The sequence below is a fragment of the Drosophila biarmipes genome, unplaced genomic scaffold (genome assembly GCF_025231255.1).
Source record: "Drosophila biarmipes strain raj3 unplaced genomic scaffold, RU_DBia_V1.1 ptg000017l, whole genome shotgun sequence".
Taxonomy (NCBI): Eukaryota; Metazoa; Arthropoda; class Insecta; order Diptera; family Drosophilidae; genus Drosophila; species Drosophila biarmipes.
The window spans coordinates 2,124,665-2,147,361 of record NW_026114535.1 but is presented as its reverse complement, the minus strand read 5'-3'; the positions used below and the strand labels follow the sequence as shown (position 1 = coordinate 2,147,361).

The 22,697-nt window shown below is 38.0% G+C and overlaps 1 long non-coding RNA gene across 1 annotated transcript; it reads left to right on the top strand.

Moving 5' to 3' along the window:
* Positions 1-21,664: 21,664 nt before the first annotated feature.
* On the top strand, positions 21,665-22,697 carry LOC127012047 (uncharacterized). Its single transcript, XR_007765491.1, has 2 exons — positions 21,665-21,908; positions 21,966-22,697. It is a non-coding gene; the product is annotated as an uncharacterized LOC127012047 (long non-coding RNA).

Genomic DNA, 22,697 nt, shown 5'->3' with positions numbered 1-22,697 from the left:
ACCCAATAAACGCAGTTCACACCCATAAAAAAAACCAAACTATTTGATTTAAAGGGAGTTATTTCGCAAGTATTGTCATTAGCGCTACTCCAAGGCCAATTTCCTTCACATATTACGTTATTAGCTTTCCATTTTTGACACCTATTTAAAGAAGCTTCCGACATTAGATGATAGGAGTCTATTTCAAAATTGTAAACTAAATATTTAAAATTTAAGTGCATCTGCTCTTAAGAACTCCCAGTCAACTCTTGAAGATGTGCTTATAGTTGCAGAAACCTATGAGACAACTACAAAAACCGTGGCAGCCCTCAAAGAAACAGTATCAAAGCAAGACCCAATAAACGCAGTTCACACCTATAAAAAAACCAGACTATTTGATTTAAAGGGAGTTATATCGCAAGTATTGTCATTAGCGCTACTCCAAGTCCAATTACCCTCACATATTACGTTATTAGCTTTCTATTTTTGACACCTATTTAAAGTAGCTTCCGACATTAGATGATAGGAGTCTATTTCAAAATTGTAAACTAAATATTTAAAATTTAAGTCTGCCATAATTACCTCATTGTTAATTTTGACTGGTATAGGAATTACTCTAAAAAGATGGGATGGGTGTCTACAACATAAGGAAATTTTTACATTCAAAATTAACTTATTATCCACAAAAATTCCTTTATCTGTTAATAATGTGTAAATTTCAATTTACTTCGTTCCTGTTCTTTTACCTGGTAGTACAAAGGTTTCTAGTAATGCATCCTTAATTCTGGAAATTTCCTTTTTTAACTGCATTGGCTTTAAAATATTTGGATTCAATCTACCATGGTTTATATCTATGAGTAAGCTTACACCCGCTTGAATCTTTTCACCTTCTTCATTTAAAGATGTTAATTGTTTTGTTGCCATAAATAAATTAATTGACTCTTTATAGACATAGTAATTTTCTAATTCTGAAGTATTTTGCTAATTATCTAAGATGTTCTTCATGTTACCCTCTAAGTTAATCCTATCTTCAGCGTCCATTATACCAAAAAGTATGTGATAGAGAGAGCCCATAAACTCGAATGGAGCTCGCCTATATCTTTGCCTATCCTGAGTCATAAACAGTTAATTATTCTCTTCCAAATCTGTAATCTGTCGTTAAGTATTATCAAGAACAGTATTACATTGATCTTCACACCCATGAAGCTTGTCACACACCACTCTCATTTTCCCATTCAACAGTTTTCCCTTTTATGTCATGTCGAAACATGGATCCACGTTGTAATATACAATTAGATCCCAAGATGACGCTATGACTTCGACGTCTCCCATTGGATCTAAGTAAATGGAATTTGTTATATATTGTCCATCTCACATTTGTTTTGTATTCCTCCATTCTATACACCTTCTATGTAGTACTTTAAGAATCTGGCAACTCTGTAAGCTTCGTATACAATAAAGCAGTCTGAAATAGAACTCAACGAGAACACAACAATAAACGCAGTTCACACCTATAAAAAAAAACCATTCCATGGTGGTGGTGAAAGTGATGCCAAATCAAACAAAAGTTCGCTAAAATCATGCTCTGATTGTGGACACAAGCATGCCAGAGAGAAATACAAGTTTCACTACGTCGGAGCTATAGCTGTTGTATGCATGTCGAAGCAAGACAAAAGCAAATGCCAAATGCAAAAAAGTCGCAAATCTGAAGCAAACGAAATCGAAACGATTGAAACTGTAAACAGTCTTACAGGTCAAGTCAAGTGTCAGCAGAACAAGATTCTTATAGATCTTGAAATACACCGCAAAGTGATATCATTCCAAATTGATTCCGGAGCCACAGCGTCCGTGATCAACGCCACTACATACGCGCTGTTGAATAAGCCTAAATTATTCAAGTGTTCCCGAGTATTACATGCGTTTGGTCATACACCAATACCAATACTTGGAGAGTTGTACACAATTACAAAGTGTGGTGAAAAAGAGAAGCAAGTGGTCATTATCGTTGCGAACATTGAGACATCAAACAATCTATTTGGTATGGATTTATTCAACATTTTCGGCTTTGATATCATGCAAGTATCAAACGTTCAAGAGGTGTACGAAGAGGAATAAGATGACATTTTCAGCACGTACAACGAAGTTTTCGAACCAGCCATTTGTGCAAGTTTCTTTTTAAAGCAGTCAGCAACACCAACGTTTTTCAAGAACCGTCAAATTCCATTCGCACAGATGGACAAATTCAGAGACAATTCAAAGGCAGACAGACTTACACAATCCGCAATTTGGAAGCCGATCAAATTCAGTAATTGGGCATCTCCGATTGTGCTTGCACCAAAACCAGGTGGCGTTATTCGCATATGTGGCGATTTTTAGCAAACAGTCAACGCACAGATCGATGTTGAACAGTACCCACTACCGACAAAAGAGTCTCTGTTTCACATAATACGTCACGGCGAGCAGTTCAGCAAAATCGATTTAAAGGATGCCTATCTTCAAATGGAACTGGATGAGGATTCAAAAACTATCATGGTCGTCAACACACCCCTTGGCCTATTTCAATACCAGCGCCTTCCCTACGGGATTGCCAGTGCTCCAGCTATCTTCCAAAGGTATTTGGAGTAGCTTCTAAAAGAAGGAGGGGGCAACTACTTAGATGACATCGTTATCTCAGCACCTACAAGCGAGAAACATCTAAAGCGAATCTACCATGTTCTCATTATTCTTCGTGAGTGCGGTATTAGATGCAAAAAGGAGAAATGCTTCTTTTTCAAGGACAAAATTAAGTACTTAAGGCGAAGAATCAGCGCTCCAGGGTTCTTCCAGACAGCTCAGGCTTGGAGGCTGTTAAACTGTTGCGTCCGCCTTCTAATCTGCAGCAATTAGAAGCATTCATGGTTAAAATTAATTACTATTGCAACTTTATACCGAACCATTCTCAGTTGGCCGCTCCTTTAAATCAACTTCGTCGAAAAAAAAATTAGCATACCTTTTCGGGCCGCAACAACAACAAGCTTGTACAGCCCTGAAGTCCCAAATTATCAACGCGACTCAGCTAGCTCATTTCGATGAAAACCTACCACTAGTCTTAGCGACGGATGCATCATCTTTTGGTATTGGTGTAGTCCGTGTGCATTTCCTGTTGTTTTCGCATCCAAAACACTTGACAAGCATCAGGTTAAGTACAGCCAAATCTATAATGTTCGGAGTGAAACGTTTTCACCAATATTTGTACGGTCGAAAGTTTACTCTTATAACGGATCACAAGCCACTTGTAACGATTTCAATCCAGGCAAGCATCTTTCTTTAATGACGTCAAACAGGCTACAGCGCTAGGCCATCATTCTCATGGCCTATAATTTTGAGATTCAGTATCGTTCTACATCTGCTCATGGCAACGCAGATGCCCTATCGCACCTTCCCGTGGGCATGGATCCGGAAGAGAAGAAGAAGCCTGCCACATCGTAACGGAACTGTCACCACCGATCAATTCTGAGATCATTCGCAACTACATCGAAAAGGACAAACTTCTCAAACAAGTCTTACGGTATGTTACAGTAGGATGGCCAGAAAAACTTCAGCAAGGCGAGAAAGCATTATCACCATACTTTAATCGAAAATTTGCCCTCACAATAAACAAAAAATTGCTTTGCCTATACACAGATGCCAGTCGTGTAGTACTCCCAGGTACTCTTCAGGCGCGTATCCTGAATCTGTTACACGAAGGACATTGGGGCATTGTTCGAATGAAGCAGCTAGCTAGCCAACATGTTCGGTGGCCTACAATCGACGCAGACATTAAAAGCCTTGCTCAGTCATGCAGCAACTGCAAGTGCAACAATCCTGCTCCTCCAAAAGAGTACCAAAGTTGGCCTGAAGCAACAACAGCGTGGGAGCGAATCCATATCGACTTCACCGGCCCAATATTCGATTCCATGTGGCTAATCTATGTAGACGCTTACTCGCAGTTCCCATTTGTAGTTCAAATGTCGTCCACTACAACCGCTAACACGATCGCTGCACTATTATCGATATTCGCCATCGAAGGATATCCAAAAACCATGGTTAGCAACAACGGTCCGCAGCTTACGGCTGACGCCTTTGAAGAATTCTGCAGACGTCAACGTTCTATCCAGTATCCAATGGATTAGCAGGGTGTTTCGTTCAAACGTTTAAATTCTCAGTCAAGAAAAAGCTCAAAGACGGTATACCAGTCCGAGTAGCAGTTACTAAATACCTTCCTTCTTACAGGTTCACCCCAAATTCCTACGGAAAATCTCCCGCCGAGTTAATCCATGGGCGTTCAGTCCGTACCGTACTAAGTCAACTTTTCGAGCAGCCTGTCGAAGCCAAGCAATCGGTTACCAAGTACGTCCCAAATCAAATGGTCTACGCTCGTAATTATACAAGGGGAGAAAGGTGTATTGAAGGATCTATCGACCGTCCAATTGGAAAAATGCTTTAATGGTTCGCACCACAAATGGTTATATCAAGCACCTTTTCAACCAGCTAAAACCGAAGTTCCCAGCAAGCAGCTCCATCGAAAAACCTCCAGAGTTCTTAAAGATCTAGGATATTCCGCCCTCTTCAAATTAACTACCACAACAACAAGATCAACCACCATAACAACAAGAAGATGAACCGGTAACTCCGTCAACCGTTCAGCAACGTCATCCTAAACCTGAGCCACCCGAGAGCTCCACATCATCGAACCAACAACCAAGGCAAAAACCAACCAGCACGACTTTCATCCGGCATACCTGTTCGCCAAAGTAGTCGTGTTCGCCAAAAAGTAGATCATTTTAATCCCAAGGATTTCCGAAAACCTAAAAATCCTATTCGTTCTTAATTAAAGGAGGAGATGTGTTATTACTCTGTAAGCTTCGCATACAATAAAGGAGTCTGAAATAGAACTCAACGACAACACAACAGAATTAGTCTCGTGTAATTTCTTGATTGACCACTTTTGTTGTCCTTGCGTAGGTGAACTTGCATTAGACATCTGGCAAAATAACATTAGCATTAAATTTATCGCCATTAATCCAAGCTTATGGATTCTAGGACTCCTGCGAGTTCCCTTAGTCTGCTTGGCCGAGAAAGGTGATTCGCTCTCTTCAGTCTCAATTTCAGTTAGGGGACAAACTTTTGTAATTGGTCTTAAAATTGAACCATCTTGCAGTTTGACTTTTACTACTCTGACTCGGTCGTCTTTTCCTTATGTATTTCTTCTACTTTTCCTAAGGGCCATCTAGCGGGATGACAATTTTCATCTTTTAGTAACACAATTTGACCTTTATTAAGGTTTGGCATTCCTAATTTCCACTTATTTCTTTGTTGACGAGTGTTTAAATAATCATTCTTCCATTTAACCGAATATTCTCTTCTCATTTTCTGAATTAATTTTCATCTATCTAAATTTCCAATTCTTGGCTTGGAAATGGTCTGAATAGGTCCTAATGTGTACCTTCCTATCAGGAAGTGACCTGGTGTCAAAACTTTCCAATCGTCAATGTCAGTATTTGTTGTATATAATGGTCTTGAATTTAATACCGCTTCAATTTGGCATAATAGAGTTGCCATCTCTTCATAAGTCAGAATATTATCCCCAATTATTCTTTTTATGTGATATTTAACAGATTTCACTCCAGCTTCCCAAATATCTCTGAAGTGAGGTCCTGCTCGGGGAATAAAATGCCATCCCATTTGTTCGCTTTCTAATGTTAGGATAATTTTAATATTTTCGTTGAGTGCCTTCTGTAGATATTCATCCAATTTTGTTTTCCTCTTCTGGAAAAGAATCTCCGTAGTGCAGTTAAAAAGGCATCTGAAGTCAAATCACTTACAGCTTCTAAATGGATAGCCTTGGTTGCCATACATACAACTGAGCATCTTATTTGATATGGGTCAGCATAATTTACTCCAGTATTCAGAAACGGGTGGGCCATAGTAACTCTATGCTTTGGTAAATTTCCCATGATTTGTTCAGCCGTAATTTGTCTGTAGTTTGCATATTGTTTAAGGTATTTCTTTAGGCTGTTACTTAATCCGAATATCCAAAATTTTCTTTGAATATAATTTCGCATAAGATTAATTCCGCCGTGCAATGTTTCCCTGTTAAATGACACTTATCTAAAATTAAGGGATGTCTTATGGAAAATTCTACGCTGGAGTTCTGTAATTTACCTCCAACTCTTAATAAACCATCTTTATCTAAAAATGGATGTAATCCTAATATTTTGCTTTTAGTTCCAATATCCAATCTCCAATCCAATATTGTCTTAAGCATTTTATTTCTGAACTAAATTGACTTTCCTGTTGCTGTTTTATTATTACAATTCTTGCCAGTGAATTCAAATACCCACTGTCTAATATGTGGGAAACGATTTCTTTTTTAACTTTACCTCAATACATGCAAAAATTCTTTCTTATTTTTGCAAACCGGAATATCTTTCTATTAGTTATAGTATTAACTGGCCTGATTTTCCTGTTAAGGCGGTACTGATAATTATACTATCTACTTGTTCCTCTTTCGGCCAGTATTTTTCTGATTTGGCCAACCATTGAGGTCCTTTCCACCAAATCGCACGTTCTAGCAATTTTTCTGGTGTTATTCTCCTTGACGCTTCGTCTGCTGGATTGTCTTCTGATCTAACGTGTCTCCAGTCAATATTCTTTAATGTTCTTATTTCGTCAGTTTGCCGTCAAATAAATTTGTCTTTACTGTAATGTTATTGATACATATATACAATATCGTAAGTCAAGATTACACGAAGAATGAAACTCGGGCTTACTGGAAGACGAACGAAAACAAAGGAGAAAAAAGGAAACTAGGTAATAAAAGAACAAGATGAAAATTGGAGAACCGCGTGTCTTTTTATTAATAGTGTAATAAACTCAAATTGGCGACGAGGATTTAAATTTGATGTATTAATGGCAGGTGACCAAAAACCAGAGATGTCGCCTTCAACCTCAACACCTACATTTTATCAGACATCCGTCATTCCGGAGTTTTCTCCAAGCAACGAGTCGTTCGAAATCTGGAAGGAAATATTGGACATCCACTTCTGTGACCTCAACTTAAAAGATGAAAATTCGAAGAAGGCAACTCTTTTGAAATCAATCGGATCTGCATATAGTGTTTTACACAGCTTATGCAGTCCCAATTCAAAAATCGTATGCAGAAATCTGCTCGATTCTAATCACACATTATACAACGCCAACGCTCTTATTTCGAGAGCGAAAGAAATTTCATATGGGTTCTAAGGGTGATTGTGAAAATGTTGCGGAGTGGTATGCACGATTGAAGCAGTTGCCTTTGTTTTAAACCAATTCATTATGAGTCTTCCTGGTCTAGTATTTGAGCGCATTTGTGAAGTAGACGAAAACCTTTCATTACCTGAAGCATTAAGAAAGGCAATGATAGTCTAAACAAAGATAACCACAAAGAATTTAAATGAGAGCATTAATTACGTAAATAGGAACAACAACATGAGCTAGAGGCAAAGCGGATTCAACAAAAACAACGGCAGCTGGAGCCCTCGTACAAATTTCAAGGGCAATGGAAGTCAGCAAGGTCCCAAGGGCGAAAACAGCAGCGGAAACCATGTACACATTGCGGCTGGAAAAATTTCTTCTCGGATACCTGTAAATACAAGAACTGTCGGTGCCACAAATGTAAAAAATTAAAAATTATGATTATGATTAAAATTAACTAATTATGATTTTTCTATATTTAGTGTGTCTTCGACTCTGTCTGGTGGAGTTTATTTTCTGTCCGTGAATATCGATGGTGTTCATGTGAAAGTTGCTTGTGATACGGGTGCACCATGCACATTAATTCCGAAAACGATGTATGATAAAACACTCTTTAAGAAACCATTACGGAATTGTTGTACTGCATATGTCGATTACAATGGAGATAATATTGAAGTTGTTGGTGAGTACGACGCAACTGTAGAGTTCCAAAATGCGAGCCAAGAAATTGTCATCGTAGTTACTCGTAGTTTTACATCGTACTACATCGTAGTTTTGAATGGGGAACGCCATTAGTTCCAATACACTAATGGCGTTCCCCATTCAAAACTGTCTACGTGTTCTAGCACACCCTGTTCAACTACCTTGTTCCATGCTAATGGTAAAGGCCAAATGGTGACATTAGGATTTGCGGTGATTACAAAGTAACTTTGAACCGGCATTTAATAGATGTTAGGTATCCTTTGCCAAGAATAGACGAGATTTTCGCAGCTTTCGAGGGAGGTACAATATATACCAAACTGCATCTATCTAACGTTTATAATCAGCTTCACTTAGATGAAAAGTCCCAGCTCTTGTGTACCTGGAGCTCTCATATAGGATAAAAACAGCCGCACCCATTTTTCCATGGAAAGTTTGTTTCACGGCTTAAAGGGAGTTGTTGTTTACCAAGACGATATAACTGTAACGGGAAAAGACATTCAAGAGCAAGTTAAAAATTTGAAAATTGTCTTAGATAAATTGAAACTTGTTGGATTGCGACTAAATATACAAAAATGTGAATTTTTCAAGTCCAAAATTGACTATTTATTTTTCAATTGATAAAAATGGTCTTAGCAAGAATAATGACAGAATTTCAAGTGTTTCTCAAGCGCCAATTCCATCCAATGTGTCGGAGCTTCGTGCCTTTATTGGAATGGTCAATAACTATTCTAAATTCATCCATAATTTTGCAAAGAAAATGAGCGCTCTTTACTTATTACTTCGTAAAGGGGTAAAATTCAATTGGTCTCAGGAATGCCAAAGGGGCATATGATGCGATTAAAATAGACGTAACTTTAGACCAGGTATTAGTCCATTTTAATTCAGAATTGTGGTTAGAGCTTTGTCGAAAAGTGAACAAAACTCAGCACTCTTGAAAAAGAAGCCTTATCAAATATTTATTGTGTTACCAAATACAATACCTTTTGTATTTAAATACAAATATAATAAATAAATAGGTTTACTTTAAGGACAGACCATAAACCCCTATTGAGCATTTTTGGAGAAACAAAAGGATTACCCCAGATGGCATCTTTATACGGTTCTTTATATAAAATAACCAATAAGGACTTTTCTAGTTTTAAAAGTAGGGCTAGTGAATTGTCAGTAGAATTTTATTGCATTTTATGGGGATATCGAATAGTAGTTCCCACCAAACTAAGAAAAGAAGTGTTGCATGAGATGCACAGATCTCATCTAGGAATTGTTAAAACAAAAATGTTAGCACGTTCATATATTTGGTGGCCCGGAATGGATACACAAAGAGAAGAACTGATCAGACAGTGTGAACCATGTCAACAATTGCAGTCTAGTCCAGAAAAGGGTTTATTAATCCCTTGGAAATCAAACGGTCAAGTTTGGAGCCGAATTCACATAGATTTAGCAGGGCCAATTCAAAACTTTCATTTGTTGATAGTCATTGACTCCTCTTCGAAATGGGTCGAAGTTTTTAAAACAAAGGAGATTACTTAATCGTTTACCATAAAAATTTTAAGAGACTTGTTCTGCAGATACGGCTTAGTAAGCGACAAAGGTCGCCAGTTAACCTCTAATGATCTTAAAACTTTCATGTTAAAAAACGGAATACGGCACAGTTTGACAGCTCCTGGGCACCCTTCGACAAACGGACAAGCTGAAAATTTCGTAAAACCGTAAAAAAATCCCTTTACGCGAACATGAAAGGTGATAGCTATCAAGACTTTGACACCATCTTGAACAGATTTTTGACAGCAGCTATCAATTGTAAACTATAAGGGCAAGCGCAACGTAAATTTTAGACAAGGACAAGAAGTTTTAGTCAGAGATTACACAAATCCTAACAAGGCAAGTTGGACTCAGGCGACTGTAAAACATCAGTTAGGCTCTGTGTTGTGTTTTATCCAACAATAACCGTGAAAAAAAGCGTCACATGGATCAAATAAAAAATAATGAAAATTGTTCAGAAACTAGAGAACATAATGAGGATAACACTCCCATCATAAGCAACCATTCTAGTGAATTTCCAAACAATAATAATGACACCATTGAGAATGTTGAAACAGCTCCAACCAGAGGAGAGGTAAGACCTCGTGTGGAGGGTAAGATCAAGCCACACACATATCCAAAATAACACACTTTAAAATCATATTAAATATATTGAAATCAGTAATGTTAAGAAGTCTTTCGTTAAATGTAATGCAGTTTTCATTAATAATGTACAGTTTAATTCTCTGCACACATGTTATAATATTAAAGTATAAGAATTGAATTACCCTAGCTTTAAAATCTTGAGTTGGAGCACTAAATATAGGAGGGACATGTAATGTTATCGATACTTATATACAATATCTTAAGTCAAGATTACAAGAAGAATGAAACTCGGGCTTACTGGAAGACGAACGAAAAGAAAGGAGAAAAAAGGAAACCAGGTAATAAAAGAACAAGATGAAAATTGGAGAACCGCGTGCCTTTTTATTAATAGTGTAATACACTATATTTATTATTCCCATTTTTAATCCATGCTAGTGTAATCGTTGAATCACTCCATCCATATGCCTTTAATTCCCCTCCAATTGCTGTTCTAATTCTATCTATTAGTTTTGATAGAAGATGTGCAGTACATAGCTCTAATTTAGGGATGGTTTTTCTATTTTTCTTTGGATTAACCTTGCTCTTGCTAGCTATAATCATAGAGGAGGATCCCACTTAAGCATATACTACGACTGCGCATGCTTTTTCGGACGCATCAGAGAATCCATGAATTTATACTGGTATATCTTCCTGGGATTTAAACCACCTGGGGATTCTAATACCTTCAAGAGATGTTAAGTTCTCTTTAAAGGCTATACATTCGTTGGCATCTGAATCTGTCAAGTTCTGATCACATTTTTAATTTGTCAACCATAGCTTTTGCGTAAATAATTTTCCTACTATGGTTACTGGAGACAACCAGCCTAGGGGGTCATACATTTTTACTAATGTAAATAAAACTGTTCGTTTATTAATATTAGCACCGTGTTCACAATTAAAATTGAATTAAAATTTATCCTTAATTGGTTCCCATTGAAGCCAAAGTTTTAATGGATTCATTTTCTCGAATCTCTAGTATTTTATTTTCTTCTTAGCTTTCCAAAGCTTCCACAATTTCTAAAACATTCGACATCCATTTTCTTAAGTTGAGACTCACTTTTTCTAATTCAAAGGTTATATATTAAACATGATCTCTGGCTTCTATTTGGAATTAACCCCTGTCATTGGGTCATCCATATAAAAATCATTTTTCATTATTTCCTTAATCTGTAGATTTTCGCATCTATTTGAAATTTCAGCAAGCACTCTTGTGGCTAAATAGGGTGCTGATGCTGTTCCGTATGTAACGGTTGTTAATTTATAATCTTTTAATTTTTTTGGTAAATCTCTCCAAATAATGTGCAAATATTGTTGATCTCCTATCAATGTTTTTTTGCCGGTACATTTTCTCAATGTCCGCCGATATTACAAATGGTCATTTACGCCATTTGACAATAATATCAAATACATCGAAAACTACCCTTAATTTTGTTGTAAGGCTTCATTCTCTTACAACACCTTGATGGGGTAAATAGTATTTTCCTTCTTTCTTGGACCCAATTATGTGGCCCAAATTTAATGTAATTTTCTTTAAGTTTTATTTTTATTTTTGTTTAATTTTCTTTCCAAATTGTAAAATCGCGCTTTAGCTTGCGCTTTGAAGTCTCCTAATTCTTTTTTATTTTTAAATGGAATTTTGACCACATATCTCCAATTTTTATCTATTTTAGTGGTCTCTAAGAAATGTTTAGCTCTAAAGCTGCAAATTTCCCGGCTGGCCTGACTGAGCTCCTGATGGGTTTCCTCCAAATAATCCCTTAATTGTTCGACATTTTTGTCGAACACCTCTGGCCATTTTAATGGGTCTTTGTCAGTTTTCTTTGCTTCTACTTGGGTTCCAGACATAGCTTTCATGTTGCTATATTTATTTTTAAGAGTTTCAATTACTTAACAAATTTCATCGAACATTTTTTCGTTAAAGTAATCATGATTGACTACTGCGGATTTTAACAAATTGGTGTGGTTTGCGGTGAATTTTGTTTTTATATTATCAAGTTTGAGGATTGCGTCACTAGTTTATTGACCATTCACAATCTCTTTTGTTAGGCTTGTTTGAGCCTCTAAGAACTTTAAAATTGTTTCGGACAACATGATTTAAAAAATGTATGTATAAAATATGTATAAAAAAAATGTACATAATATATTTATATGTATATATGTGTAAATGAAATGGGTATTAAATGTGAAGAAATTTAAAAGCTATCTTATATTCTGCTTCCGTTGGTGATGTTCCCCGTTGAGCTCGCTTATGTTGATGCCGCTGTAATGTTGTCCACTAGATCTTCTTTGTCGTCGTCGTCTTCTTTTTTGTTGCTCCGATGTAGATTGCCGCCTTGATGTCGTTGTTGTTCTTGTTGTTACTGCTTCGATGTCGTTTGTTGTTCTTGTTATTCGGTGTTGCTTGTGGGCCTTGCTTCTTTTTTTGAGTTAAAAAAAAGACGATATTCCAAAGTTTTTGGCCTTGGAAACGCCACCGTCACGCAATAAACCCGTGAATACTTTTAGAAAACTTGCCCGTTTGGCCTTTTTTATTTAACAAGTAAAACTTGTGTTATTTTTATTACTTGGTCTCTTACCACTAATGGGTAAGACACAAGTTTTTTTTTTTATTTTATTTTTGGAGCCTGTAGCTGATCGTGCGCTCGCACCAAATCGGACTTTAAGGTGCCAGCTACAACTCTGAGCCTCTTACCACTAGGGTAGGGGATGATTACAAAGTTTAGCTCAAAAGACCAAAATGTAAAGACGTTCACTCCCAAGAGAAATAAATCTACATTTGCTGAGTTGATATTTTAAACTGATTTATATAGATTACAGCAGAGTACAATAGTATGGACCAATGCTTCGAGGAAAAGGGGCGCATTAGAATATAAACAGATAGGCGTTCTTAGAAATATTTTTGCATACGCTGCATTGGCGTAACTCAACTTAAAATAGGGTTGATAGCATTTGAACTCATACACTGATATTTTGGTTTTGCAGATTACAATTGGTATTTCTAAACTTATATTATAAACAATGCCATGTTCATGTGTGAACACTGTGGATGTTTTGGTTGCGAATATACCATTGTGCCCCAGTGATAGTTAACAGGATTTTCGATTGAATATATAAAGTCTATGTTGCTGCTGCTGGTGTTTCCCCATAGCTGAGAGCCATATGTCCAGATAGGCTTAAAAGTGGAGTTGTAGAGCAAAACCTTGTAGTCCAGTCGCAGGGGATAACAAGTGTTAAGAATCCAGTGGAAGGTGCTGGCTTTTTGTTTTAGATGTACTTTCTTGCGTTCGTTGTCCCTGGAGAAGAGGGTAGTCGTCTGGTAAGGAGGACGCCGACTTGGAGAATCTGCGTATTATTCAATGATAGCGGAGGGCATGTTTTCCTGTTGAGAGTAAACGTTATGTGTTTACATTTTTTTTATTTAAGAGGAACAGAGTAGGCCCTAGCGCGCTTTCTTGTGGGACTCCAGCTTTGATAATGTAGTTATCGGACGTTGTTGCGTTTCACCTTACTGCGAAGGTTCTGTTGTATAAATACGACTCCAGAAGCTTGTGAGTGTAATCAGGCAAGTGTGATTTGATTTTGTGAATGAGGCCATCTAGCCAATACTCGATCGGAGGCTTAAAATACATGGAGGAATATTGCGCTGCAGTATTCCTGATGCTCAAAGGCTGTGTGTATTTCGGATGTTATTCTGTTAACTTGTTCGATTATTCCATGGTTTTAACGAAAGCCAAACTGATGATCAGGGATAACATTAGGTGCTCCTAGATATGGTATTATGCGAGTTAGAAGGCATTTTTCAAACAACTTAGACAGACACGATAATAAACTATTTGGTCTGTAAGATGACGGAATTTTGTGGCCTTTTTTGGGATACGGTATCATAATAATAATAGACTTTTTCCATTTTTTCGGATCGTAGCCGAGAGTTATGATCCCATTTCAGATCTTACAAATACCCTCAAGGGCAGAGATTAGAAGTTCAATTAACATTTTTGTGGTTATTTGGTCACCGCCAGGTGCCTTTTTCGGTTTCAGTTCCCCAATGACTTTCGCGATCTCCATTGGCTGAAATAAATTCATATTCGATTTGTGGTAAAACAAATGAACCAGTGGCAGGGTTCGTCTGGAAGACGTTTTTGAGATGTGAAGCAAAAGTTTCGTACCCAGCTGCCAGATGATTTTCTTAGCGGAGTGTCTGTTTCGGTTGGAAAGCTCAGATTTGCGTGAGCCCTCCACAGAGGGTACTCTTTGGTACTAGGTGGCAAAAGTTTTTTAATGTACCGCAGCTGTGCATTTTCTGTTTCTGCCTTTACAGCTCCTTAAGACGTTGTTTTGATGACGGCGATCTGTTGGTTTGCCAGGCACGTTGCAGGCGCCTCTTTTCTAGGACTAGCCAATTAACAGATTAGTTTTGAAGTGGTTGGTTTGCACGTTCCTGCCTCGGGGTGTCGAGATAGTGGCTGCCTATACGATTACTTCTTCAAGAGCATCGGTAGAGCAGTCGATGTCCGCTTCGATGTGGGAGCTTAAATACGAAGGAACCGTTTCCGACCCCATAAAGTATATTTATTGTTGATCAGGATCACTGTCCGAGTCGATCTAGCCATGTCCGTCTGTCTGTCTGTATGCACGCTGAGATCTCAAAAAATATAAGTGCTAGAACAGAAAGACATGGAATGCAGATTCCTGGGCTTCCAGCGCAGGCAAGTTTGTTTCAGCGGGGTGCAACGCCCACAATCCTCGAAAATCTGTAGCGCCCACTTTTTTAATAGAACCAAAATTTTAACTGAAATGTGTTCTCATCAATACCTATCGACTGACCTAAAAAAATGTGCCACGCCCACTCTAACGTCCACAAACGGATTAGTCTGTTTGCCGCCCACATAACATCTACTGAAATAGCCGGTAGGTGGCGGCCTAAAATATCGCTTTGCTGCTCATAAAAATGTGCCACGCCCATTCTAACGCAAACAAACGGTTTAAACGCATAAATCTTTCTGCCGCCCACATAACATCTACAAAAAATAACCGGTAGGTGGAGCCGTAAAATAAAGCTTTCCTGCTCCATTTCCCTTTTGCTCCCTTTAGCTGAGTAACGGGTACCTGATAGTCGAGGCAAGTGACGATCGCACCTTCAACAAACAAAAGTTATGTTATAAACATTTGTGGGAAAAATGGAATATACGATCTACTAAATAAATGCACAACAGCAACCTATCTAATAACATACAGTACTTTTAGTTGTAGTTAACAACTATTTATATATATTTTCTCGCAAAACTATCTAGTTTTTCCAAAAGTGGTAGAAGTAACGTTTCACCTATTAAGATGTTTAACATGATCTTACATTTTCAGGACCTTCAAATAGAGTTTGGATACGCATATTTAAAGCTCAATGCTCAGGCAGTGTAAAATAATCTGAAGTGGTAAATGTGGCCATTTTTTTTTTATCATTTAAAAAAATTATAAAATAATATGTTATCAAAAATATGTCGTATGTCAAAAGTGAACTAGCCTCTTACAAAAAAGCCAATCGAACGACATGGAAAAATCGACTGATGCCGCAAGACTTACAAAAGTACTCTCTCTGGGCTATTTTCAGAAAGCTAATGGATCATGGTCAGACTCTAGTAAAGAGTCCTTGGACCTACTTCTAGACGCTCACTATCCAGGGATCTAACAAACAGGTTATCCTCCAGAAAGAAATGCCGGAGAAGGAATTAAACTTGATTTTTTATTTTCAGACCGCAATATTAAATGGTACATAAAAATACCCGGGACCGTATGGGATAACACCGGCGCATATCCAACAGCAGGACAGCTAGCTGGCTGAGAAAAATCTTGTATTCCATTCTGGCAGTGGGAGAACTACCAACCGCATGGCGGGAAACAAAAGTGGTTTTCATTCCCAAAGCAGGGAAGGCAACCCACACACTGCAAAGAACTTCATTGAAAGACTAATAAGTCTACACATAAGAGCCATTATTAATCTCACACTCATATCAGAGGCACTACATGCATATACCAAAAGTAAGCCAACCGAATCTGCCATATACTTGGTTGTCAGTAACATTGATCGCCTTCTTGGACATAGAGGGAGCCTTCAAAAACGTGCTTCCCATAGCACTAACAGAATCCCTGAGAGCTAGGGGTTGAGCCGTCAATGGTGCGGCTGATACATAAATTGCTGATAAGCAGAATGCTCACGGCCACAGTAGGGACCTCAACCCAGACGAGACTAGTGAGCAGAGGCACCCCGCAAGGAGGTATACTATCACCCCTCCTATGGAACATCGCAGTAAATAAACTACTACGTATTCTTGAAAGAGGAGGCTGTAAGGTTCTGGCATACGCAGATAATGTCGCTATAATTTTTAATGATAACCCACAAAAAAAGGAACTTGATTTATTGACAAATAGATACAAGATCCCAAAACTTAACCCACCCATCTGAGCCAACCAGATACTTGGGGTAAGCACTAGGGATACCGGGTAATGGAAAGACGAATTTTATGATTACGCTAAGATTCTCCAGCATGCTAAATCGATACCGAAGAAAACGGATCTATGAAAAACTCTTGAATACAGTCACTTAACCTTCGAGGCCCTGATTCCAGGTAGAGACAATTGAGAACAGGGTCGACTGGGCTCGACGGACGCAATTTGTTTCTATACAGATGGCTTTAAATTAAAAGGGCATTTAGACAAAAGCCAAGCCAACCTATTCGACAAACACCAACTTTCGATGGTTAGTCAGTTTACTATCAGCCTTATATCAGTTCCGGGTCACCGAAACATCGTAGGCAACTGCATAGCGGGCGAGTTAGCCAGGCTAAGCACCAGCATGCATCTCCTAACGGAAAATGAAAATTTCAACATGCCCTTCGAATTTAGCAAGCTATATAACTAACCAACACTCATTAGTGAAACGCACCACAGTGCCATCACCAGAAATGGCGTGTGAAACAGTAAAAAAACTTCGGAAATACTCAAACTCCGCCGCACAGAGTTCGGTACGCTATTTAGGCTTAAAGTCCCAAAAAATTACTTCTGTAGAAATTGCAAGGATAAAAGAACACCTTCTATGCTTCTGCCCAGCCCTATGCAGACTTACACCAAAGCACTTAGAAATCCCCTTCATCAACGATTTCACTGAAATATCGGAGATTAGCCATAAAAACATAAATGGGTTTTTAAAATCTTCTGGTATGAATACATGCATATCAACCCAATTCTTGGTTGATACATTAAAGATAGAGGAACCAAGAAATCATGCGGTATAACAATGGAGGTCTAATTGTGTCAGGCCATATTCTGACAGCCGTTCTAACCTAACCTAACCAAGAGTAATATAATATTTTAAAAAACACCGAGGCTATACATTTTTCATACTCTTTCCCCAAAATTTTCCGATTGTTCCTATGAGTAAAAAAAAGTTATTTCCAAGCGTAAAAGGTTATTTGTTGAAATACACCAATAATATAATTATTTGTTATACTTGTATGTTAAAAAAACACCAAAGATATAATTTTTTACAATTTTTCCGATTATTCCTCTAGGTGCTATAAGATATAGTTCTCCGATCCGTCTGGTTCCGACTTATGTACTACCTGCAAAAAAAAAGAAGATCTTTGGAAAAGTTTAAGACCTATAGCTTTAAAACTGAGAGACTAGTTTGCGTAGAAACGGGCGGGCAGACGGACATCATCCAACGATGAAACAACCGGACACCACAGCATTAGGCTAATCGATAGTGCATCAGCAATACGAGGATCACTCCTTTCCATTGGATCTACGAAACAGAGAATGAATGCCACTATGATTCACATTCTCTTGTCGAAAGTTGATTACGAAACCAAGTCAAAGTACGATGAACGGGAAGACTACGAAAAATAGCAACGTACTCCACAGAAGACTAAGACGTTGTTAAGCACTGCAGTTACCTGCATAAACTGCCACTTAAGCGGTCATTACGTTGGCCGCTGTAAGGGCTTCACCGAGCTGTCTATTGAGTAGAGCTATGACGCGGTCAAAACTGCAGACGCTTGCATTAATTGTATGAACAAATTAATGCGATTCGGGAAGGAAAACCAACGCTACAGCGTACGGATCGTTGGCGGCCACTTCAATCCGAATGGCCCAAGTGAGATTGCTCAGTGTCACTCAAGGATACATACATATAAACGAAGAGTGGTCAAATACAGGTCAGGTTGCCATCTAAGGCGAGTCCTGACAGACTTGGACACTCGCTAAGGAATGCACCGACCAGATTTAAATCGCTGGAGCACCGTCTAGATAGAGACGCACTGCTTAAAACAGCATGTGTTTTGTTTATGAAGGAGTATGAATTCCTGGGACATATATCTGTTATCAAAAATGTACCGCATCATTGCGTACTACGTCCAGATTGTCTTTCGAAAAAGTTGCGGTTCGCATTTGACGCGTCAGCACCAACAAGTTCAGGTCACTCTTTACAAGGTTTACTGCTTATTGGCCCAACTATTCAACAAAACACTCTAACTGGGGGCACCGCCAAAATGTATCACCACTTTCCCAGGCATGAGAATGATAGACGCTTTCAAAATATTTTATGAAGATCCTACAAAGACAAAGAAATTCAGACATATAAATGAAAACAATAACTTATGGAACGGCAGCAGCACCATATCTAGCCATACGCGCACTTCATGACACCGCTAGCCAATTTCTCCAGTAAGTAAGTAGATGATCTATTAAGAGTAGCAAACGAGATTTAGAAGCTGCAGCTTAAAAACGATGGTATCGTTCGACCACTAACTAACACTGGGTTGCAGTAGCTATTAAAAGCGGTTGCAGAGGTTTTTTAGGCGGTTTTAAATGTGTTTTGTATGAGTTGTTTTTAATTGCAAGCGTATACTCATCCCAGAATCAGTGTGTTTGGTATTCCACGGAACCCTCCCTTTGTATTGCATTTCAAATATTGTGACCCCTCGTTATCTTCTGAGAATGAGCAGGAGAAAGTGAACGTGCGTACCCACGAACCCGAATCTCACCCCTACCCTCGAGTCCTTGCTCATGACTGCTTGTGCGCGAAGGTGTGAAATTTTAATTTTGTGAGTTTTTTTCAAAATGTGCAGTTTTTATTTTAGAACAGAGAAAATTATACCATTGGAAAGGGCTTGAAAAATGCTTTCCAATGACACCAAATTTTTTTTTTTTTTTTTTTTAGTGAGGGGGTATACTATTTACGGTAGCGGAGGTCATCGTCGTTTTTTGCCTTTTTCAGTCGAGTAGTGGGAATATACGGGAGCGGCGGTTTTCGCAGCGGAGGTTTGGTCGCTGCCGAGACTGCCGCTGCGATGACCGCCGCTGCGGTCTTATACTCTAGTTTTTCTTATATGTTATACGATTCCTTTTGAGGAGTGTGTCTAGGAAAAATGAGCTGAAGAATCACTTTAATGTTAAAGTTGTATAAGACTTATAGGATCACTTTTTAGGGCTGAGGATATCGAAATTGTTTTTGTCTACGATAAAGTTAGACGGGTGTGTATAGAAAAGTCAGCTAGTGGAATCACTTTAAGGTTTATGTTTTAAATTTCTTATTGGGAACACTTTTCAGGGTTTATATCTAAAGGCCACCCAATAAAATTTATGTGTGAATAAGAAGTTTAGTTTTAAGAATTTCTTAAAACGGGGCACTGAAGCGGAAAATTATACCGAATTTCAAATTCTGCCTCCTCCCGTATATTCCCACTACTCGACTGAAAAAGGCAAAAAACGACGATGACCTCCGCTACCGTAAATAGTATACCCCCTCACTAAAAAAAAAAAAAAAAAAAATTTGGTGTCATTGGAAAGCATTTTTCAAGCCCTTTCCAATGGTATAATTTTCTCTGTTCTAAAATAAAAACTGCACATTTTGAAAAAAACTCACAAAATTAAAATTTCACACCTTCGCGCACAAGCAGTCATGAGCAAGGACTCGAGGGTAGGGGTGAGATTCGGGTTCGTGGGTACGCACGTTCACTTTCTCCTGCTCATTCTCAGAAGATAACGAGGGGTCACAATATTTGAAATGCAATACAAAGGGAGGGTTCCGTGGAATACCAAACACACTGATTCTGGGATGAGTATACGCTTGCAATTAAAAACAACTCATACAAAACACATTTAAAACCGCCTAAAAAACCTCTGCAACCGCTTTTAATAGCTACTCTTAGCTTAAGGCTTAGGAAATTCGAATGGCTGCATCGCGACATCTTATGCCAATGCTGGCCCGACTTTAACTGACCATTTGCTCATATCTTGCTTACACAGAGATTGCCTTTCCTTAACCTATGTCGAAGTTGCACACCTTCGATATTTACCTACATCCAGACCCCTCCTACACCACGTTCACCCTCGGTAACTTGTTATCAATCCTTGTGTTCGTTTTCCTTCTAATAACCATTCTACTGGGGTATTGGGCTGCTCCTTTTGTTCGAGAACCAATCGGATTGGTTCTAGGAGTACAACATACCTGTATGCACTCCCTGTAGATGTCAACCTGTTAAGTGAACATTCTGGACTATAAAAATGACACCACTCAAATTGCTCAGGATCAGTTCTTCAAATGCCTCAGTACTGCATACCTATGGATCTAACCGTAGAATTTATCGATTCGGAAAACGAGGTTGAGATTGACAACCCGGAATTACCACCCACGCAAGATTCTGATCTCGAAATAATCGAAAACTCGGATCTGGAACTTGTACAGGTTTCCGAAGCAGAAGATTCGGTTGATCGCCTTCTACAAAGCGTATTTCAACCGGCTGCATCGTCGACCCAAAATAGGGACCCAGGATTGGAGTCTCTTGAGTGGAGCCAGTTTCCATTGGGGACTACTACGCAGGCTTTCTTGGAATCCCTTATCACACACGAAGAAGGTGAAGATGTATTTCAGTGCGCACAGGAATTTCAATTGGACGACGACCTATCCAGGACAGAAGATGAGGTTTTTCCTAACGACGACCACATCTTTGAAGAACTTATGGGACCTCAACCGCCACCGACTAACCATTATTTAACTTTGCTGGATGATGGAGATGAGGACGCATTACTAGATGTTTTATTTGACCTAGATTCTTAACTTTTTAATTATAAATACACCATGCATAAAGAAAAATAAAGTAAAAACTATTTTAAAATTGAGGGCTTATAATTGTTTTTTATTTATTGAACAATTTTTCTTTGCCTTACAAATACTTTTTAGCTCTGCGTTGTGAACCAATAGACGATGCATATTAAAGTCGTATCGCAACCAAATTTTCCGTACTTTAGGACAGAAATAACAATAATAGAAGGAGGATTTAGATTTCTGATAGGCGAAGTTGTGTATTTTTAATGTATGCCCTTTTAGACCGCTGCGAGTAGTAAAGGATTTTGTTTCTGAACACAACTCGCAATGGTACTTCACCATTTCGATGTTTTTAAAAATAAACTGACTTTTCTATAAAAAATTTATCTTATATAGCATTTGAGGGACAATTCTTACGTTATATATACTAACTTTATTTTAACGCTATTGAAAGATTTATATAAATATAAAAAGAGATAGACATACTGATATGTATTTCTAACTTTATTCTCAAGTATTACATAGTTTGAATAAGTATTTTGGTGCATATAATGAAGACATATTGTTATCTCATTTACTCCACATGAATTGATAGAAGTGTATAGTTTTTGACAAGTATAAAAGACCATGTAATTTCTGGTTAAAGAATTAGTATACAACAGTTAGGTACTAGTGCACGACGAATCCAAACTTACGCTGATCAAAAATGGTATGCATATAAATTAAAAGTAAATACTTTATCACCTAATTTTGTTGAATTTTATAGGACTTCTTAGAGACCTTAAATGACGTGAAGCCTGTGATTGGCTACACAAAAATTGAAAATCTATGTATTGGATTTAAGTATAAGATCACTGGATGTAAGCTGAAAAAGACACCATATGGAACTAAAATAGCTCTATATTTAACTGATAAGGACGATAAAGATGTTTGGATATTTCTACCTAAAAGTTATGTGAACAAATTTTCTACAAAGACACCATTTAGGAAATTAAATGAGAATGGAATAACTCATATGGTATATAAAGGAAAAGATCTGAACAGATTTAGTTGTGCTCAAATTGAATTTTTATCAGTAAATAAGTAAAGTAAATAAGATTCTTCAATATAAAGAGCTGAGTTTTTAAATCCAACAACAGTCTTAAATCAGTCTCAAAAAGAAATAGTTGTCCTTAAAAATGTACGCTCAACAGATAGAACTATTCTTGATGCAATTTGAAGGCATGCTTTTCGAGCAACACCTACAAAGGATGGAGTTCCTAAAAGCTACTTTGGAGGATTTAGAGGAAAAAGAGTTGATCCATTCGAAGTTTGGATTCCATTATAAACTTTGTCCCTGGAGCGACGATGATGCTTCATCTGGACCAGACACATGTCAGTGTCATATGCTGCCTGCACTGAAAGAGGAAGCCCTTAGTCTAATGATTAAATATTATAAGTTAAACAAACGTATTGCTCCAAAACCATAAATAAAACGATTTAATTTTACCTAAATATA